The following is an 18,988-nucleotide window of genomic DNA, read 5'->3' on the forward strand; positions in this document are numbered from 1 at the left end:
TGGATCACCTAGGCTCACGGAGAGCTAGGGCCCCAGCCCGCACACTCTAAACCTCCAGGCCAAGCTCTCTTCCACGACCCTCAGGGCACCCCATCCCTCACATGGAAAAGGGACACAGCAAAAAAAAGAAGAAGAGAAGTCTCATGGATTCAGATCCTCCCGTGTGCCCAGCACTGGGCAAAATGCCCCCACAAACATCAAGTGCTTTATTTTTCATAATAACTCTATAGCCTACATAGTATCATCTTTGCCCTGTAGGTTAAAAAAAAAATGGACATTCAGAAAAGTTAAGTGACTCACCCAACCTGTGAAGGGCAAAGCCCATATTCCAACTTACCTGTGTGCCCTTGATCCCTCGGGGCAGCCTGGCAGAAACCACCCCATCATGATGCCCAGGTACGACCACTCCCTCTGAGCCCCATCCCAAGCTACACCTCACTCAGCTGACACGCCTCCTTCCCCAGCTCAAGGCACAGGCAGAGCTTCTCACGAGTAACAGTAACATTAGCAATAATGACAAAACCACAAGCTGCCTACACCCTAGCGCTCATTAGGTAGGCTCCTCATTGGTTATTTTACTTTGTCCTTACACTTTACTCCCACTCCCATCTCACAGAGGAGGAAACTGAGGCACAGAGAGGTTGATGACTTGCCCAAGGTCACACAGCTAGGGAAGAAGCAGAGCCAAGCCTTGAGCCCAGGCAGTCTGGCCCCCGAGCCTGCACACCTCAACCCTGGGCATCATCGTTCCCTACAATGTCTGCGGTTCCTCCGCAGTGGTCGCTGTAACAAGTGCCCCAGCTGGGGGCTAGCCCTCCTCCCCCAAGGCCCTTTTCTTCAGGGGTCAGAGGCCAACTAGCACCCCTGAGGGATGGACAGGGGAATGCCTACCTGAGGAGCACCCGCTCTCCGGCTGGATGGTAACCCTCATTCCACCGCCCAACCCCCACACCCGACAGGCGCTGGAAGGATGAGTCGTGGGCATGCCAGCAACATTCAAGCATGATTAGGACGCCTACTGCATGCCCAGTTTCAAGCAATGGGCAGGTGCAGAAAGCAGTGTCCTTGCTGTCTGGCCAGAGGCTCGGGTCCCCAGCCATGCCCAAAGGGGTCGCCCCTGCCACCCCCAACCCCCTTCAGCCCTAGCTGCACCAGATGTTGGCAACACTTAGAAACAGGGCTAAAAATAGTCTCTCTAATGAGTCAGTGCTAAGAATAACCCGGGCAAACAGCCCTCTGGGTGAGGACATGCTGCCAGGGAGGCACCACCTCTTCCCACCTCCCCAGCCAGTCTGGTCCACCCACCAGCCTTTCCCTCGGCGCCCACCGCAGCCAGCAGAGAGCCCTGGGATGTTCACACCCCCTCTGCTGAGTGGACAGAGATGCGGGCATGTGCACACACGCTCCCTGCTTGAAGGGGAAGGGGTATCAAATGAGTAGGTGGACTCCAGAGACCCACCCTCTCAAGGTGGAACTGGGCCGGGGCCCAGAGACACTTGAGTGTCTTTCCCAATTCTAACAACAACCCCACACAGGACACTAGGAGACCATGCTCCCAACTCCCCTCCCCTCCCCTCATGCCTCCTCTGTGAAACGGGTCTCTAGCATCACTCAGACCGGCCCACTTCCTAGGTGACCAGGGGAACTGGGACCAGAGAGGACCAGCATTATCCTAACGGGCAGATGTCAAACGTGGGAGATGAATTGGACCTGAGGAGTCAGAACCACATCAGATCCCATGACCAGGGGCCCCCTCATTTCTTCCCTGTTCTTCCCCAAAGTGATCGGAATTGCTAGATTCATGGACATCTGGACATGAATCACAGGTGAGAGACAAGGTGACAAGCATCACTCTACAGTCGAGGAGACCGAGGCTCAGAAAACAGAATTAACTTGCGAGGAGCTGCTCCGCTGGGATGATGCCTCACTGCCATCTGCCAGCCCGGAAGCATCACCCAGGAGGCTGGATGCTGGGCACAGTCCCATCATCCAGCAAGGCCCAGAAGGAACAGGATACCCTCTAATGCTGCTGGGAGAGAGAGGGAAGGGGCCAGAAAAAGGTGAGGCACCTTCAGGAAGAACAGAGGAAGGAGGGAAAGAAACGGGTGTCCTGGCTGTGGAGTCAGGAGCCCTGGCATCTAGTCACACAGCTCAGTTACAGATAACTGGGAAGACGGAGTGATAACATGAGAAATTTCCCATGATCTGGGAAAACCATTTGCTAGCCTTCCCTCCAGGACTCAGTTTCTCCATCTGGAAAATGGAGCTTTGAACAGCAGGTCATTGAGATATCCTGAAGTATATCATGACCACACATGGGGGTTGCATAATGAATATTAGCATATCGAAGGCTCTAACAAGTCCTATAGTGAAGAAATCCATTCCCCACCTCACCTTTTTTTTAACTCACACTCTCCCAAACCTGCTTGATCACCAAACCCTTCCACAGAACACATCTTGAGAAACTCTGGAGTTAGATCTGGGGTCATTACTTCAAAGGTCTGCATGGGCCAGCAGGAAACAAAAGCTTGAAGCCAGCCCAGACAAAATACATCAGGATCTGCAGGTAGCCCCAAGCCCTAAAAAATTCCTGGTAGCTCTGGGGGCTCAGGAGTCTAGGATTTCTGTTCTCTGGACACTTCCCTCAGGACCCATCTAGGGTCTTTATTCCACCTGATCCTCAGCAATCCTGTTGAGAAGGGTAGGGAAGGGGTTAGCGCTCCATGTCACACAACTGGGACCCAAGAGACCAGAGAACCCGCCCAGGGCCACACAGTGGGTCCTTGGTGCAGACAGGAGAAACGGTGTCCTAAGTCCTAAGGATTTGACCTCCATGGTCTCACGTAATTCTCCCAACAACCCTTTGAGGAGGGCACCGGGGTTCTGCCCATTTCATCGAGCAAGAAATGAATGGGCAAAGAGGTTCAGGCTCACATCTGAGGAAGGTCGCACAGCTTGCAAGTGCTACTGCCTGGGTTTCAACCCTGGCAGCCTGAATCCAGAACTCAAGCCCTCAGCCCAGCCCTGCCACTCACTAGTTAGCAAGAGAGATTTCACCATTCTGAGCCTCTGTTTCCTCACCTATAAAACGGGATGTATAAAAAGACTTGGGCGTTAGGTTATTGTCAGGATGAAATCTGCAAATATACAAAAGAGCTTAGCACGGTGCCTGGCATACAGTAGGTGCTCAATATGCATGACCTCTCATTAAATACCACATCCTCCTATGGGAGCACATGCCTGAACCTCGGGGCTCTGGGCTCCGCAGGCTCGAAGCCACCCACAGCTTCCTGGAAATTGACTTCTGCCAACAAGTCCCAGGGCGCACCCCTCCACGTGGCCTCACAGGCTCCAAGCTGGGATTCCTTGGGTACCCCATGTAGGTGGGGGCTCTAGAGGCTGGGTTTCCCAGCCTGGGTCTCATCCTCTGGGGCCCCTAACGGGCCACCTCCCCCTCAGATCCGGGGATATCCCCAGTTCACCATGGGTCACAGGCCTCTCCCCACCCTTGCCCCAGGTCACGGGATGGGAAGGTAGGGGCTCTCCAGCCAGGCAGCTGATACCCTCATGACCTGCCCGAGCCTTCCCAGCCTTAGAGACAAGAGTCACAACCCACCCAGAGTTCACCACACTTCCTGTAGCTGCTCATCCCCATGAGGTCACAAGATGGGCATCACCACCCAGTCGGTGGCTGCTCGGGGATTCATATGCCCACTTTACAGACAAAGAAACGGAGGCCCCCACTTACCCTGGGCAGAGATCTAAATCACAGAAAGGCTTCTGGCTCCTGGACCAGGACTCAGGGCTGAGTCAGGTCTCAGGCCAGGCAGGCCCACCAGAGCCAGTGAGGGCAGCAAAATGGAGAAGAAGAAGCTCAGAAGGCTCCCAGGGGGCCAAGGGGAAGAGGGAGAGGATCTGAGCTCTGAGTCCCATCCATCACTGCAGACCCTGCAAGTCCTGGGATCTGGGGAGCATCTGTAAACCTGAGTCCTCCTCTGCCCCCCCCCAGCCAGGAAAAACGTGCCCAGCCCTCACCCAGTGACCTGAGACAACCCTCACCCTCACCTCTGGCGAAGTCTGGCTCTGTGCCCTCCACTGACAGGGAGCCTCCATTGGGGGGGGGGTGCTCTCTATCTCCAGACCCCAAGTCAACCACTCACCCCAGGCACTGCTTCCCCTCACTGTCCCCACAAGCACATGTCATCACCCAGGAAGCCTGACCTGACCACCCCCAGCCCTCCATCTCTGCTGACCCCACAGAGCCGGCTCACCCAGCCACTGTGCTAAGAACCAGGCCCTGAACCCCCCTACCCCCATTCTGGCTCCCACATGCAGAACTTGGTCTCACACTGAGTAGGTGCTCCATAAACATCACTACGTGGAGGGAGACCATCTCTCAGGCAGGGACTCCAAATATTTTGACCATGACTCACAGAAAAGTATATTTTATTTGACCCAGTACACACACACACACACACACACACAGCCCGGAATGCGTATTCACACGCACATGAAAACCCCAAAATTTGTACAAAACAACACTCACCAGCACTGTGCATTACACTTGGACGTTTCCGATCATTCTTTTTCATTTAATTTATTACTTCCTTTCCATTTCATTTTCATTGAGACCCACTAAGCTGATTTCATGACCTGATTAGGGTCCAAACAGTGGCCCTGATCCACAGTTCAGAAAACAGCCCTCCAAGGATACCCACATAGCCCCGCTCCCAGGCTGGCACATCACCCTCTATGCAACAGGTGCCTAAGAGAGGCATCCATTTGGCAGACGCTGTCTCTGGCCAGGCCTGTGCTAAGCATTTAATTATGGTATCTCATTTCATCCTCCCCCATCATCTTAGGAGGAAGGGACTGTAAGGAATTTTACATGTGAGGAAACTGAGGCCAAGGTCACAGGCTCAGGCAGGAGTCAAAACCAGGGCCGCCTGAATCTGGAGCCAAGTGCATAACCTTCCTGCCCCATCCTGCCCCCCGGGGTGAGTGGCCTTTAAACCCAGAGAGCTCCACCTAAGGAAGTCTACTCCCTCCAACTATAAAAAAGCCATTTCCTATATCAATATCATTCTTTATATTTGTTGACTGTGAGATTGGAGATGGTACAGACAGAAGACACAGGTCCCAGCTGGAGCTGACGGGCAGCAAGGCCAGCCCCGCATCTTCCTCTCAGAACACCCTGTTCCTTGGAAGAAAAGCAATGACAAACCTAGACAGCGTATGAAAAAAGCAGAGACCTTTTGCCTACAGGGGTCCATACAGTCAAAGCCATGCTGTCATGTACAGATGTGAGAGCTGGACCATAAGGAAGGTTGAGGGCCAAAGAATTGATGCTTTCTAATTGTGATGCTGGAGAAGACTCTTGAGAGTCCCTTGGACTGCAAGGAGATCAAACCAGTCAATCTTAATGGAAATCAACTCTGAATATTCATTGGAAGGACTGATGGTGAAGCTGAAGCTTCAATACCTTGGCCCTGATGCCAAGGGCTGACTCATTGGAAAAGATCCTGATGCTGGGAAAGATTGAAGGCAGGAGGAGAAAGGGACAACAGAGGATGAGATGGTTAGAAAGCATCACCAACTCAGTGGACATGAGTTTGAGGAAATTCTGAAAGATAGTGAAGGACAGGGAAGCCTGGCATGCTGCAGTTCACAGGGTCTCAAAGACTTGGATATGACTTAGCTACTAAACAACAACAGCTGACATGGACAGAGTCCTGGAAACAGGATCTCTTATTATTATCCACAGTCCACATGCCAATCCTTGCCATCAGAAAGAATCACCGTGAATCTGGTGTTTTGCTGTTTGCACACAAACATGCTCACATACGGGTACGATGTAAACCCGTGTCAGGTGCTGTTCTAAGCACTATTTGTGAATTAAGTCTTTTAACCCTCAGAATGAACACACACGCTGGGCCCTGTAACTCTCATCTCCACTTGACAGAAGAGGAAACTGAGGCGCCAGCATCACACAGCTGCAAAAGCGGCAAGGACAGGAATTGAACCCAGATTGATGGACAGTGTCTGCTCCCAATTCTGACGTCAGCAAGGCGCTCCTGCAGCCTGGCTCCAGCCCGCTAAGCACATCACACCCATTCCCTTCTCACCCGAGCCTCGCACGCATCTGGGAGACAGCAGAGGAGGCCAGGAGCAGCTCCTCAGAAGTGGGGCTGGCAGTCAGCTCTGGGGACTCCTGATTCCACAGGCCCCCCTCCCGCCCCTCCCGTGCATCACCTGCTTCTCTGACCCTGCTCGAAAGATAGCCCCAGGCCAGCACAGCCTGCGGGATCTCAGCCCCACTCACCCAACTCCCGAGAGACACCCCCCAACAACACACACACACACATGCCCACGTACCTGGGCGAGGGCAGCCCCCTGGAAGGAGGCCCCCAGGAATGCTCAGCTCCTCCAGGGGCCAGAGCCCAGGGCCAGGCCCCTGCCCCAGCGCCAGCCCCAGTTTCCTCATTTTCCCCAGGGCTATTTCTCACCCAGCCCCCTGCACCTTGGCCTGAGAGGAAGTTGCACAATCCCCTGGGAGCTGCAAACTTGGCTGAGGGCTACTCACAGCGTAGGGGGAACCACACTCCCGGAAGGCCTCATCCACCCACAACCCCGTCGGAGGCGGACGGGCTCCCAGCTCCCGTCTCACTGACCCGGGGCTCCAGACCACCGACCGGGCCCCTCCCTGCTCCCAGACTGAGTCTCTCACAGCTCCACCCCTCACACAGCCTGGCCTCACCAGGCCCTAGGCCAAGCTGCCCCTGCCCCTAAACAGAGAGGCACAGAGGGGCAAGAGTTTGCAGGACTCCTGTTGGGTCCCAAATGGGCCAAACCCTAACCCACACGGCCGCCCTGCCCCTCCTTAGTCAGAAGCCCCGCAGTTCACCTCCTTCCTGACTGACCACGTCTGTGACCTCAGGCCCGGGCCTTCCCAGGGTCTCCATACACCCAGTTCACAGCCTCACTCTGGCCCACCTCGAAATGGACCCTGAGACCCAGCATGGTCCTGTGAAGCTCTGAGCCACCACACGAGCTTATGGGAAAAGGCTCTCGCTGCATGAGATTTCTGAGGTTCCTCAGTCCCCAACACACTTCTCTAAGAGCCCAAGACACTTGACGTTTCGCTACTGTTTCCTTCTCGGGGCTAAGGGATTCTCAACATGGGTAGGTAGATACCAGCTTGTCAAGAAAGGCTGGAAGTCGCTGAGCTGTTATTAGTTGTCTGCACCTCAGGGTGGATGAGTTTACTAGGCCCCTTCACAGGATGTCTCGGGAAGGGACAACATAGCAGAGGGGAGACCAGGCAGGCCAAGGAGGGGCCCTGAGAGCGCTGACCCAGACTCTGGCCCAATCCTGGGCTCTCCCTGGAGAGTGCACTCCAGAAGGACGCAGAGCCTGGCCTGGGTGTACAAAGCCCCTTAGGATGACCTCTGGCTCCCACCCTTCACAGCTGGACTTGCAACAGAGCCCCAGATAAGGAATATGATAAAGCACCGCTTATCATCCCACACAACCTTGGACTCCCACCCAGCTGAAGACAAAGTCAGGAATGGTTTTCCTGGGGCCCCAGGGCTCTCCTGAGTGCCCCTCGTTTCTGCAGCCCTCATCAAAAGGCAGGGGCCCTCAGGGCCGTTCTCCCACAGCCCGCTGAGGCCTGGAGTGGCAGGAACCAGGGCCAGGCTCACGCGCCTCCAGCTCTGTGGACAGACAAGGGGAAGGGCTGGTTCTAGAAACCCCTCACCCCCTGGAAACAATGGCCAAGGGCCCCTTTGCAGGGACGTGTCCCAAGACGCCCACACAGCCAGCCCCCTCTCCCCAGTCCCAATGACAACCCATGATGGGGAGGGGCAGCCACACTGGCCACCCTCCTTTTCGATGAGAAGCCCGAGACTCACAGCACTCAGGGACGCCCCGAAGGCCACGCAGCGAGTTCACGGCAAAGCTCGGGTTCCTGGCTCCCTTCCTAGGTCACAGTTTCTCAACTTCAACACGACTAACACTTGGGGCCAGAGTAACTCTTCCTTGAGGGGCTGTTTGAGCACTTTAGAACTTTGAGCAGCATCTCTGGCCTCTACCTGCTAGATGCCAGTAGCATTCCCTGAGTTGTGATGACCAAAAATGTCATCAGACATCACCAAATGTCCCCTGGGAGACAAAGAGAACTGCTGCCCTAAAAGGACCTGAAAGCCAAGCGCCTGCCAATTCTAACTTGAAGGGCATCTGCTGCGAGAGCTGTCAATGTGCCAGGCAGGAGGGCCTGGAGGTGCTGGTGAGTACCCCGTGGGCTCAGTACCCTCCGGGCAGAGCTGCCCCTTGGCAGGTGGTACCACTTGGGAATCTCATCCCGAGACCACCTCCCCAACCCCAACCTACAAACCAACCTAGTCCCTGGCATTCAACATTTCAGTGGTCTTTCAATTATTTTGATCACACACCCCTGTGAGTAACAAATTTTGAGCACCCCCAATATAAGCTTCTTTTCTTAGGAACTGTTAATAAACGCCAGTGTATGAATATGTCATGCATATGAGCAAACATACACAAAAATAGATCTATAAAAAAGATGAGGAGGGAAATATAAATTACACTTAGGATGAGATACTGTTACAGTTTCAACAGCTCACCAGGACAGAAACAAAACAGTCTACTGATACCAAGTGTCAGCAAAGATACAGAGCAATAGGAACTCTTAGGGGTCACCAGTGAGGAGCAAATTGGTGTAACCACTTCACACAGAATTTACTAAAATTGAAATATGCATCATATACCCTGTAGCAACACTCGAGCAGTTCCGCTCTATATGGACTCTGAAGAAGGGTCACACCAACACACCAGGAGCACATTCCAGGATGTTCTTCCAGCATTGTTCACAGCAGCCAAAAAAGGCAAGCAACCCAAATGTCCATGAGTGGTGGGATGGATACAAATACGGTATCAAGTTCATACAGTGGATGCTCATGCATGAACGCAGCTACTCACAACAGCATAGACAGACCTCTCCACTGGCCAAGGAATGTGTTCAGTGTTACTCCAGCTGCATAAATTTAAAATCGGGCGAAGCTAAGCTCTATTGCTAAAGGCCGCAGGTAGAGGCGGTAACGTGATCAAGGCAAGCAAGGAACTGATCATCTTAAAAGTCAGGAGAGAGACTTCCCTGCTGGTCCAACAGTTGGGACTCCAGGCCACCAAGGCAGGAGGCAAGGGTTCAATCCCTGTTTAGGGAACGAGGCTACTGCATGCCCACACTGAGGCAAAAAAAAAAAAAAAAAGTCAGGATAGTGGTTCACTTTGGGAAGGGGCTTATGACCAAGGTGAAGCACACAAGTTGATTTCAGAATGCAGGTTGCATTCTGTTTCTTCATTGGGGTGGTGGTAACCTGGGTGTTCACTTTTATAATTATTATATTATCCGTATAGGTTTACGCTCTTTTTGGCAATTAGGCTATATTTCACAATAAAAGGGGGGAGAAAAGGATGAGATATAAATACATCAAAATAGAAGTTCTAATAGTTTCTTCCCCACCTGGCTTTGCACACCATTATGATTAGGCCAAAGTGGATGAGAACCTATAGCTGGTCACTGGTCTGGAGGAGCCAGTGACACCCAGGGGTGTTTGTAGAGCACCTGGGCACCACAGCCCTTTTCATCTCCCCCTGACTCTGGGGCATCCCAGCCACCATCTGGCCCTGGTGGCCATGGGGAGAGAGTTACATGAAGCTAGACTCTCTCATACCCACCTCACCCTGCCCTGGTCTGCTCCTCTGGGTCCCTGACAGCAGAGTCCAGAGGCCCATGCTGGGAAGGCTCCGGAGGAACACGGCAGGCCTCACTCACCCTATAAATACACCAAAAGAAGGAGGGAGGCAGAAAAATGGAGAAGATGGAGAGAAGGGGGACAGAGAGCAGGGCAGGGAGACACACCCGCATCGAGGGCTGAAGTTCCAGTGGCTGTGGAACCAGAGAGAGAGTCAGAAGGATGGCGGTGTGAGGGGCAAAGGAAAGAGGGAAAGGAGAAGAGTGCTCAGGGCAGGGGAGCAGATGCCCTGCACGCAGTTCCAAGCCCAGGTCCCAGCGCTCAGCACAGTCCAAAGAGGCCTGAGTTGTTAGGCCGGGTTAGCACCATGTGCCCCAGGGCCCAGGGCCTCAGTGAGAGGCGGGTGGCTCAGGGGCCAAGAGCCTCCCCGTGGCCTCACCTGGCACTCAGCAGACTCCAGGTCTCCTGGAAGGGACGACCCGGTCCAGGGGGAAATGCTCCTGGGCCTGCAGAGGTGACCCCCCCTCCAGGTGGGAGGACCCCGGGATTGAGAGAGCGGCCCTTCCTGGAGCCTTCTCAGCGGGTGAGAAGCGCTGAGCCAAGTTCTAGGCACTGGCCTGAGCCCTTTTGTAAAAACTTTCTCTCGGCCAGGAAAGAAGGCTCTTCGAAGGTGAGCAGGGAGAATAAATTGGGAGCCTGGGATTAACATATATACACCACTATATATTAACATATGTAACATGGATAACCAATAAGAACCTACTGCAGTAGGTTACTGTATAGCCTTGGGAACGCTAATCAATACTCTGTAATGACCTCTATGGGAATGTGTGTGTGCTCAATCACTCAGCCGTGTCCGACTCTTTGCGACCCTGTGGATTGTAGCCCACCAGGCTCCTCTGTCTGTGGGATTTTCCAGGCAAGAATACTAGGGTGGGTTGCCATTTCCTCCTCCAGAGGATCTTCCCAACCCAAGGATGGAACCTGAGTCTCTTGTGTCTCTAGCACTAGTGGTGGATTCTTTAACACTGAGCCACCTGGGAAGCCCCATAGAATCTAAGAAAGAATGGACATACAGCCTGGCAGGTTACAGTTCATAATGTCTCAAGGAGTCGAACACGACTGAAGCGACTTAGCACACACGCGTGCGTAACTGATGCTTTACTGTACATCTGAAACTAACACAACATTGTAAAGCAACTATACTCCAATAACAATTACTTTTTTAAAAAAAGGAAGATATGTTTTTCAGGCCAAAGGGCCAGGTACTGACACATTTATTGGTCATTTAGTCCACGGCTCTGTACGATCACACATCGCTCTGCCTTTCTCTGTCCTCTGCAGTTACTGAAACTCCCCCCCTCCCTGCTCCCAGGCCATCAGCTTTGAGAGAGGAGCTGTGTCTTTATTCCCACCCACCCTGCTTGGTTCGCATAGTGCTAGGCACCCAGTCAGTCCATGACTGCTGACCCTGGTGGATGCTGGAGTGGGACCCCCAAGCTCCCTGGGTCCCAGTGCCCTCCTCTCGAAAACACGGGGGTAGTACCAGCTGGCTTCTGAGGCCCACAGCCCTGCAGCCCCAGTCAGCTGGCCCCACGCTGGCAGGGGCAGCTGAGAGAGAGAACACCTGGCCAGGGCGGGGGGGACAGAGGCGGCGGGGGGGTGGATGGGATAGAGTGTCACCTCCTGGCCACCCTGCACCCCTCAGGGACTGTAGGGGCTGGGGCAGCTGCTGTCCCCAAACCAGTTATAAACAAGGCCGAGGACAGGCTGTGACTTCCCCAGGCAAACATGGGAAAACAAACCAGAGCCCCACCCCACAGACCCACTGGTGGAACTGGGGGGCGGTGGGGGGCAGGCAATGGGCAGGGCTGCTGCAAACTGTGTGTGGGGAGAGACAGGCTGTGAGCCCATCAGAGTGGGCTGGGCCTGGATCACCGTGGGTGGATGGAGGCAGGGAGTTCCTCCTTGTTCACGTCCCTGGGTACCATCCCTGGGTCTTACATGGTGATGCTCTTGCAGGGCAGAGACCATGGGTAAAGCATTTGTATGTCCTCGGGTCTGGGCCCATTTCACACTCACCTACTCCCTCCATGAAGCTGTGCTGAGCACCCGTTACATAGCTAGCTTCCCCTGGTTTCCAAGGAAGACTCCACTACTACAGGCCTTGGGGCGAGCCCACAGGGTCACCCCAACTATCTGCTGCCCTCAAAGCCCAGGACCCCCTAGAAGATGATGGAGACATCTCAACCCCCAACAATGACCCCCCGATCTGCCAGCCCAATGTCTCCAGGGTGAGGAAAGGAGAAGGGAATGGCTGTTTCTTGTGTGTGTTTTATCATTTTTATTATTCACCAAAAATGCAGTTCAAACAGTGATCAAATACCCTCTATGGGATGGGAAAGTCAAAAAACATGATGGATCTTTCGACAGCCTTACTTAGGCAGAGTGAGGGGCTGTTCTGGATACCCACCCCCTGAAGCCAGAAATGCTATTCTGGCTCCAAGGACTTGCCCCCAGTACTGATGACTCTCGGGGCTGGTGCTGTCCACCTCACCTTGCCTGAAGCAGTCACTATTTCCTGAGCACCTGTCCCCAAGGGTGGGGCCAAGACTGGACACTGGTCAGTTTAATGGGAGGTAGGGGCAGAGAATCAGGATGGAGGAGGGAAGGATGGCCATACCAGAGACTAACGGTCACCAAATGGTCTCACAGTGGTCCCTGCCCCTGGGGACCTGGCTTTGAAAAGCAGATGGGCCTAAGAGACCCCAGGCAATCAGAGACCCAGGAAACAGAAAGCTCTGGCCTGGGTAGCCACAAAAGAGTAGGTTATCAAAATGGGGTCCCAGGACCAGAAGCATTAGCATCACCTGAAAATGTGCCAGAATTGTAAATTCTAGACCTATAGGAATTTGAAGACCCACTCAATGAGAAACCCTGGGCAGGGGTGGGGGACAGTAAACTGTTCTAACAATCCTGATTCCGACGCCCACCTGACTTAAGAACCCCTGTCTGAGAGACAGGGCATCAAAATCATCATACATTTAAAAAATACATATTGATGCCTAAGCCTCTCCCCAAAGACTCAGGTGCAATGGTATTTTTTAAGAGCTCCCCAGGTCATCCTAATACCCAGCCAGAAGTGCAGTCAGATGGAGCAGTTCCCTGGAAGGGTATGCCTACAGGGACAGAGGATTTGCCTACAGGGAGGGAAGCAGAGGAGAGACTGTCAAGAGAAGGGACCAGCATGAACAAGGCCTAGGAGGAGGGAATATGGTCCTTGGGTTTCCAGAGAGCCTGTTGGAATTCCTGGATTAATCTCATGGCATCCCATTTGACTGTGGGACCCCACTGTGTAGACAGGAGCCTAGAAGGCGGCCTGGCCCCCAGGAAGAAGGACAAGGGTGGGGATGGCCGGAGCTCACTTTTCTTCCTCCTTAAGAGACAGTAAAGAAAGCTGATGATGACTCTGCCTCTTGCTTCTGCCCCCTTGGTTGCCACCTGCTCTCACCCATTGCTCCATAGGCAACAAAGCACTTCCTCTGGGCATGATGATAAGTCCCAGATTCAGCCTTACGGCCGAGATCTTATCTCTGCCTTGGTGACACTGCAGACAAGACCCGTATGTATCTCTGGTGCAGAGTGCAGGAGGGCCAGGCAACACAAGGGCAAGGGAGGGCCTCTGGTCAGGAGTCAGTAGTAAGTGACCGGGCCCAATGCACTCCAAGAAGTCCCAAGGGGCAGGGCAGGGCAGAGGTGGTCGAGATGCTGCAGGCCTGATCAGATCTGCCATGCTGTCGGCTGTGGCGACCAGGCTGGGTGTGGTACCACAGGGAGTGCCGGGGACTGTGGCCACGGAGTCTGCAAAGCCCCACTGAAGGCATTTTGCTTGAGGATCTTAGACCCACGAGGGAGGCCTGTTTGCAACCCACAGGTCTTTATTTCTCCCCTAGAGCTCTCTATGACTACCTCCTCACCTGGAAATGAGAAATAAAGAAGTTAAAGGAGTTAATTATGATAACGTGTTTTTGAGCACAGCAGGGCTCTAGGTGCGGTAAAGGCAGCGAGCACCAACACACTCAGCCCTCCTGGCAGCAGTGTGTGTGGGCACTACCATACTCCCCGCTTTCTAGGTGTGGAAACAGAGCACAGTGCGGGGGAGCGGCTGGCCCAGGGCCACACAGCTAGCCAGTGGCAGAGCTGAGATTCCACACCAGGCGGCCTGGCCCTGGAGCCCATGCTCTCGACCACCACCCGACTCGGCGACACTTAGCCCCGCGCTCAGTACCTGGTGGCAATGGCTCTGTCCCAAGAAAAACTGGCTGATGGCTCCACGGGAGCCAGCTTATAGTGAAAGCGCTACGGGGTGGACTTGGGCAGCCCCCCACCTGCCCCGCACCTCACACCCCACCCTTTCTGAAGCACCTCCTGTCTGGGTGCTTGGGCCAAAGATGGGCAGAGGCTCATGCTGGAGGGGACCCCACCGGTGATAGAGGCTCACAGATATGGAAACAGAGGCTAAGGGAGATGGACTGGCCGCAGCCACATGGCCTGTCAACACGGGGTCTCCTGGGTTCTTCTCAGGACTTTTGCTGCCGTCGGTTCTCATCCAAGAGATGAGATGAGCCGGCTGTTTCTCCTCACCTGATTAAACAAGTGCCTACTGAGGGCTGCACCATAAGGGCATGTTTGAGGTAGCCAAGGAGACCCAGGAAGCCTTGTCTGAACCCATCTCCTCCCCCAGCCAGGCCCGAGAGTTCTCTCCAGGGGCCCTTCAGTCACCTGGGTCAGCAGCTCAGAAGAGCAGCCAGGAGACAGGTGTGCCCTGGAGAAGGGGCTTCAGCAAGTCCCATCACTGCTGAGAGCAGGAGACCCCGATGGGGAAAAGAAGGTTCCTGTCACACCTCATTAAGGGAGAACTGCTGGGAGCCCTGAAGTGGTCTTCTGCAGGGACTGAGAACATGGATTTGGGACTCGGTTGGGCCTGGGTTAGAATCCCTACCATTTCCAGGCTGTGTGACTTCAGGCAACCTGCTTAACTTCTCTGAATCAGCATAACGAAAATAATAATTCCTACCTCATTCTGAAGAGTAAATACACAATAAATGTTGGCAACTGTAGTTTATGACTAAATTTTCTTACAATACTGCTCTAGCATAGAGTAGATGCATATTCTATTAATATTACTTTTACATGCTCATAGACATGCATGTACACAATTCATTCACATACATGTATCTAGATGCCCATGATCTCATAACCACACACACAAACTCCCATCAATCACACACACCCCACACTGAGATACCGAGCAGCATCTGGACTCACCATGTACCAGGCACCTCACTCCTCACAGCTGCCTGTGACGTGTGTGCATTTTTACCTCTCTTTTCAGACATGGATACATACATCATATGCAAAAACACCCACTGTGTCCTGGGATGTGGACACTGCTGGCAGCTCTGGGAACCCTGAACCCCCCTCCCCCTCTGTATCAGAGGAGGCCAACCCAATTTCCACGGTCATCTCCAGGGCAGCCCCAAGCTGGGCCCCAAGTGCTGACTGCCCTCCATCCCTAGGACAAAGGCTCAACCTGGCTTGCATGCCAGCTGCGGTTGGGGAAACCCCAGTTGCCGGCAGAAACCAAGTCGACTTTGAAAAGGAAGAGACAGAAGCCAGGGGGTGGCGAGGCCACTCCCTGTGGGGGCAGGTGCTAAGTAACTCTATAAACTCCGGCTAATGATGCAATTACAACCATAAACAGAGGCCGGGGAGGGATGGGGCCAGAAACCAGACCCTCAAAGGGCAGCCAGGCTTGAGGGGTGGGAAGCCCCTCCCACCTGCTTTCCAGCTGAGGCGGAAGGGAGGCCTCACTGGCCCTGGGGTGAGTGCTGGGGACCCCCATCATCCCTGAGCACTGGATGGGCTCCTGCGTGCCCTGGCCCAACCTCCTACCCACCTCCGACTGTGAGTTACCAGGCCATCAGCCCTCAGAAGCCCAGGGGCTCTCCCGGGATTGAGTGCTCACCAGAGGAGATGCCCCCAACCATTGCACCCTTTCCACAGAACACAGAATCAGGGGACCTGGGCTCCCATTGGGCTGCACCTCAGAGAGCTGAGCTGAGGGCAAAATAGCACTGCTGCTGTAACAGGCCCCGTAAACTGTAAGCAACGTTGGCTGCGCTCCCAGACAAGCAGAGCACACAGTCACCCTAAACAGCTCTTCGTTTCCATTGCCTGGTTCCCGACTCTTCTGCCCCAGAAGCCAGGAGGCAGGCAGAATGAAGGGGCCTGTGTGAGTTGCCATTTTCCCCATGGCTGGGGAAACTGAGGCAAGATCCAGGCACACCTCAAGACTACCAGGTAGGGCTCTGGAGGCAGCCAGCCCTTCCCCCCCGCCTGCCTCTTCTGGCCTGCCTTTAACTCTTGCCGGCTGTCTCTCTCCCAGACTGTGATCTCCCTGAGGGCAGGGCCTGGGGGCCTGTCTCTCAGGCTGGGCATAGAGAAGGCCTCAGAGGGAGCAAGTCTACGAACCAAGAACTGCGTTCTGCGTTGAGGACACCCACACGAAACCAGCCCCCCACCTTCCCCTCCACCCCCAGTTGCCCAAGAGTGCCAGGTCTTGGGCGGGTGGAATCTCAGCCATCAGGGTTCTGAATCCACATCCCAGAGGCGTCACTGGGGACCTACACCAGCCTTGTCCCAATCGGGCTCAACTAAGCAGCCCCTCCCCACTCAAGGGTTAACGATCACAATCACAAGGATTAACTAGCACTTCCCCGGAGAACGCTAAGCCAAAGCGCTCAAGTTTGGTCCAGGAACTGTTTGCGCATAACCACCCCCAGAACACACGCGCGTGAGGTCGACGACAGGGGTGGGCGCGGCATCGGAGAAGGACTCAGCGGTGAGGGGTTGGCCCGATGAGGAGGGGTGGCGGAGCCCAGGGCGGATGAGCCCCGCCTTCGGCGCCCTCCCTCCCCCTGCGAGCCGGGCCGGGGAGCGCCGGGCGGCTGCGGCGCGAACCTGCTCGCGCAACCCTGAGCAGCTCTGGGCAACCGTGCGTGAAGCCAGAACTCCGGGCGGGAGGGAGCCGAGGGGCGGGGATCCGAGCTGGCATCAGCCCGCTCCCTCCGAGAAGGCGAGCGCACTCGCCGCTTCGGCCGAATAGCTGATCGGGGTACCGGGGGGCGGGCGGGGACGGCAGAGAAGTGCTGACTTAGGGGTGGGACAGCCTGGGGTTGGGAGGTGCAGACTCACGGAATCGGGGGAAGGGGGCGTGTTTTCCGGGATTCGGGACCGGGAAGGAGGGGGGATACTCTGGGGGCGGGTAGATGGCTGGGAGCTGCAGGGAAGGCAGAAGGAGTGGTGTGCTCTGGGGTTGGAGTTCCCTAACGTCGTGGAATAATGCAAGGGGGAGAAAAAGACTGCTCTCGGGCACGCCGGGGGACGCGGGTTGGAGCGGCTTCTTCAAGAGACCGAGGGGGAGGAAGGGGCGGGAAGGGAGGGAAGGATGGTACTTCCACCCGCCCCCCACCCAGCAGCCCGGCCCCCGGGGCGTGGCGCCGCTCCGGCCCGCCCACTCCCCGGGACCATCCAGGCAGGGCCTGGCCCCGCCGGACTCGGCCCCCGCACACTCCCTACCTCCCGCGCCCTCCCCCGTGCCACCCGCCGCCCCAGCCGCGTCCGGTGGAGAAGAAGCGGGCGCAGGGCCCACACGCCCTCAAAACTTCTTGCAAGTTCACTCCCACTCCTCCCGCCCCTTCGACTTCCAGCTCCCGGGCCGGGAAGGCCCATGCCCGCCACGGCCCCTCCCGCCTGGTTACATAAGGTCGCGGAGAAGCCGCCCCCCGGCCCGAGCCTGAAGGGAGGGGCTGGAGGGGCTCCCAAGCTCCGCGGGCAGCGCCGCCCCGGCCACGCGCCGGACAAGCCGGGCCGGCTAGACGGACGGCGGGGCGGGTGGCAGTGCGGCGCACACGATCTCGCTCCCCTTTCCAGTCAACACCCCCACCCAGCCACCCACCTGTCTCGCGGACCCACGGGATCGGAGCAGCGGAGCCTGGGTCGGGAGTCCCGGGCCCTCCGCGCACCCCTTGCCCCCCGGTCCTGCTCACCTAGCTATGAAGGTCAATCCGTCCGCCGCCCGCGCCCCGCGACTCCGGCAACTTGTCCCAAGTTCAGGTGTCGGGCCCGAGAGCTACGCCGGCCGCCCCCTCCCGGGCTCCTCCGGCTCCGCGCCACCGGGGAGGCCCGCCCCCGTCCGCCCTGCCCTCTGCCGTCGGCGCCGCCGCCGCTCCCTACGTCCAGCCCGCGGCCGCCGCCTCCGCTGTCACCGAGCCCCGCGCCCGGCGCCGGGGCTCCTGCTGTCACTCGGCACTCACTTCCCGCCGCGCCCGGCAGAGGGCAGCACCCTACCCCGCGGCCCCGCCCCTCCCGGCTCCGCCCCGCCCCGCCCTACCGTCTGTCTGCCTGCTGCAGAGCCCGCTGGGAAACGTAGTCCTCCCTTCTGGGCGACGGCTCTGCTAGGCACGTCGGGATTTGTAGTCCCACCCTGTGGGCTCAGGCCTGTGCTGGGACTTGGCGTTTAATTTGCTCCATTTGGTTTCTACCCCTTTTGCAAGTTTTCTGTGTTCAGGAAGTAATGTCACGAACCACAGATCATCACAATATACCATGTGGCCTATTTGACCCCAATGAGAGGCGTGCAGTGTGCTGGGTTTCCTGGAGTCTAGGAAAGAGGTAGGGTCCCAGATGGTGTGCTGTTGCCATAGAAACCCCTCTGTGTCAAACCTCATCCTCCTGATTTGGAATGGGGTACCAGACCTGGATCTTGAGCATAAGGGACAAGGTTGATCAGCATGGTGAAGGAAATATGATTATAAAATGGAGCCTACCTCCTCTCCCATCATGAGTTCTCCATTTAGCCCTCCCCACCTAGACCTTATTAGCTGGAGCTTGCAGGTACACCACCACCATGTTGCTGAACAGAGAAACTTCCTGACCTTTTCATGTCACCCTCCCCTGCTGGACGTCACAAGATGCTCTGGTGGCATCCTGTGATGTCTCCCTAAAGGACCCACATCTGTTACAGTGTGCACTGTCCTCCAGCCTTCTTCTGAAAGCTCCTAGTGCAAACTTGATCACTGATAAGGAGGAAGAAACCTAGATTTAAGACACATGGGACCCCTAGTCACACTGCTAGTAATATGTGTGGGGTA

General features: G+C 55.7%; 1 protein-coding gene across 3 annotated transcripts in view; it reads right to left on the reverse strand.

Annotated features, from left to right (window-relative positions):
• Positions 1-18,162, reverse strand: part of TFEB (transcription factor EB) — a 48,092-nt gene extending 29,930 nt beyond the window's left edge. The window contains exon 1 of one of the 3 annotated variants that reach the window (XM_043449859.1): positions 17,885-18,162. The gene's annotated coding sequence lies outside the window, so the exon portion shown is untranslated. Of the gene's footprint in view, positions 1-891; positions 917-6,375; positions 6,484-17,884 lie in introns of those variants that run through there. The other 2 variants (XM_043449860.1, XM_043449858.1) reach the window with 2 other exon arrangements.
• Between the last annotated feature and the right edge of the window lie 826 nt (positions 18,163-18,988).

This window comes from Cervus canadensis, chromosome 28 (genome assembly GCF_019320065.1).
Source record: "Cervus canadensis isolate Bull #8, Minnesota chromosome 28, ASM1932006v1, whole genome shotgun sequence".
Lineage (NCBI taxonomy): Eukaryota > Metazoa > Chordata > Mammalia > Artiodactyla > Cervidae > Cervus > Cervus canadensis.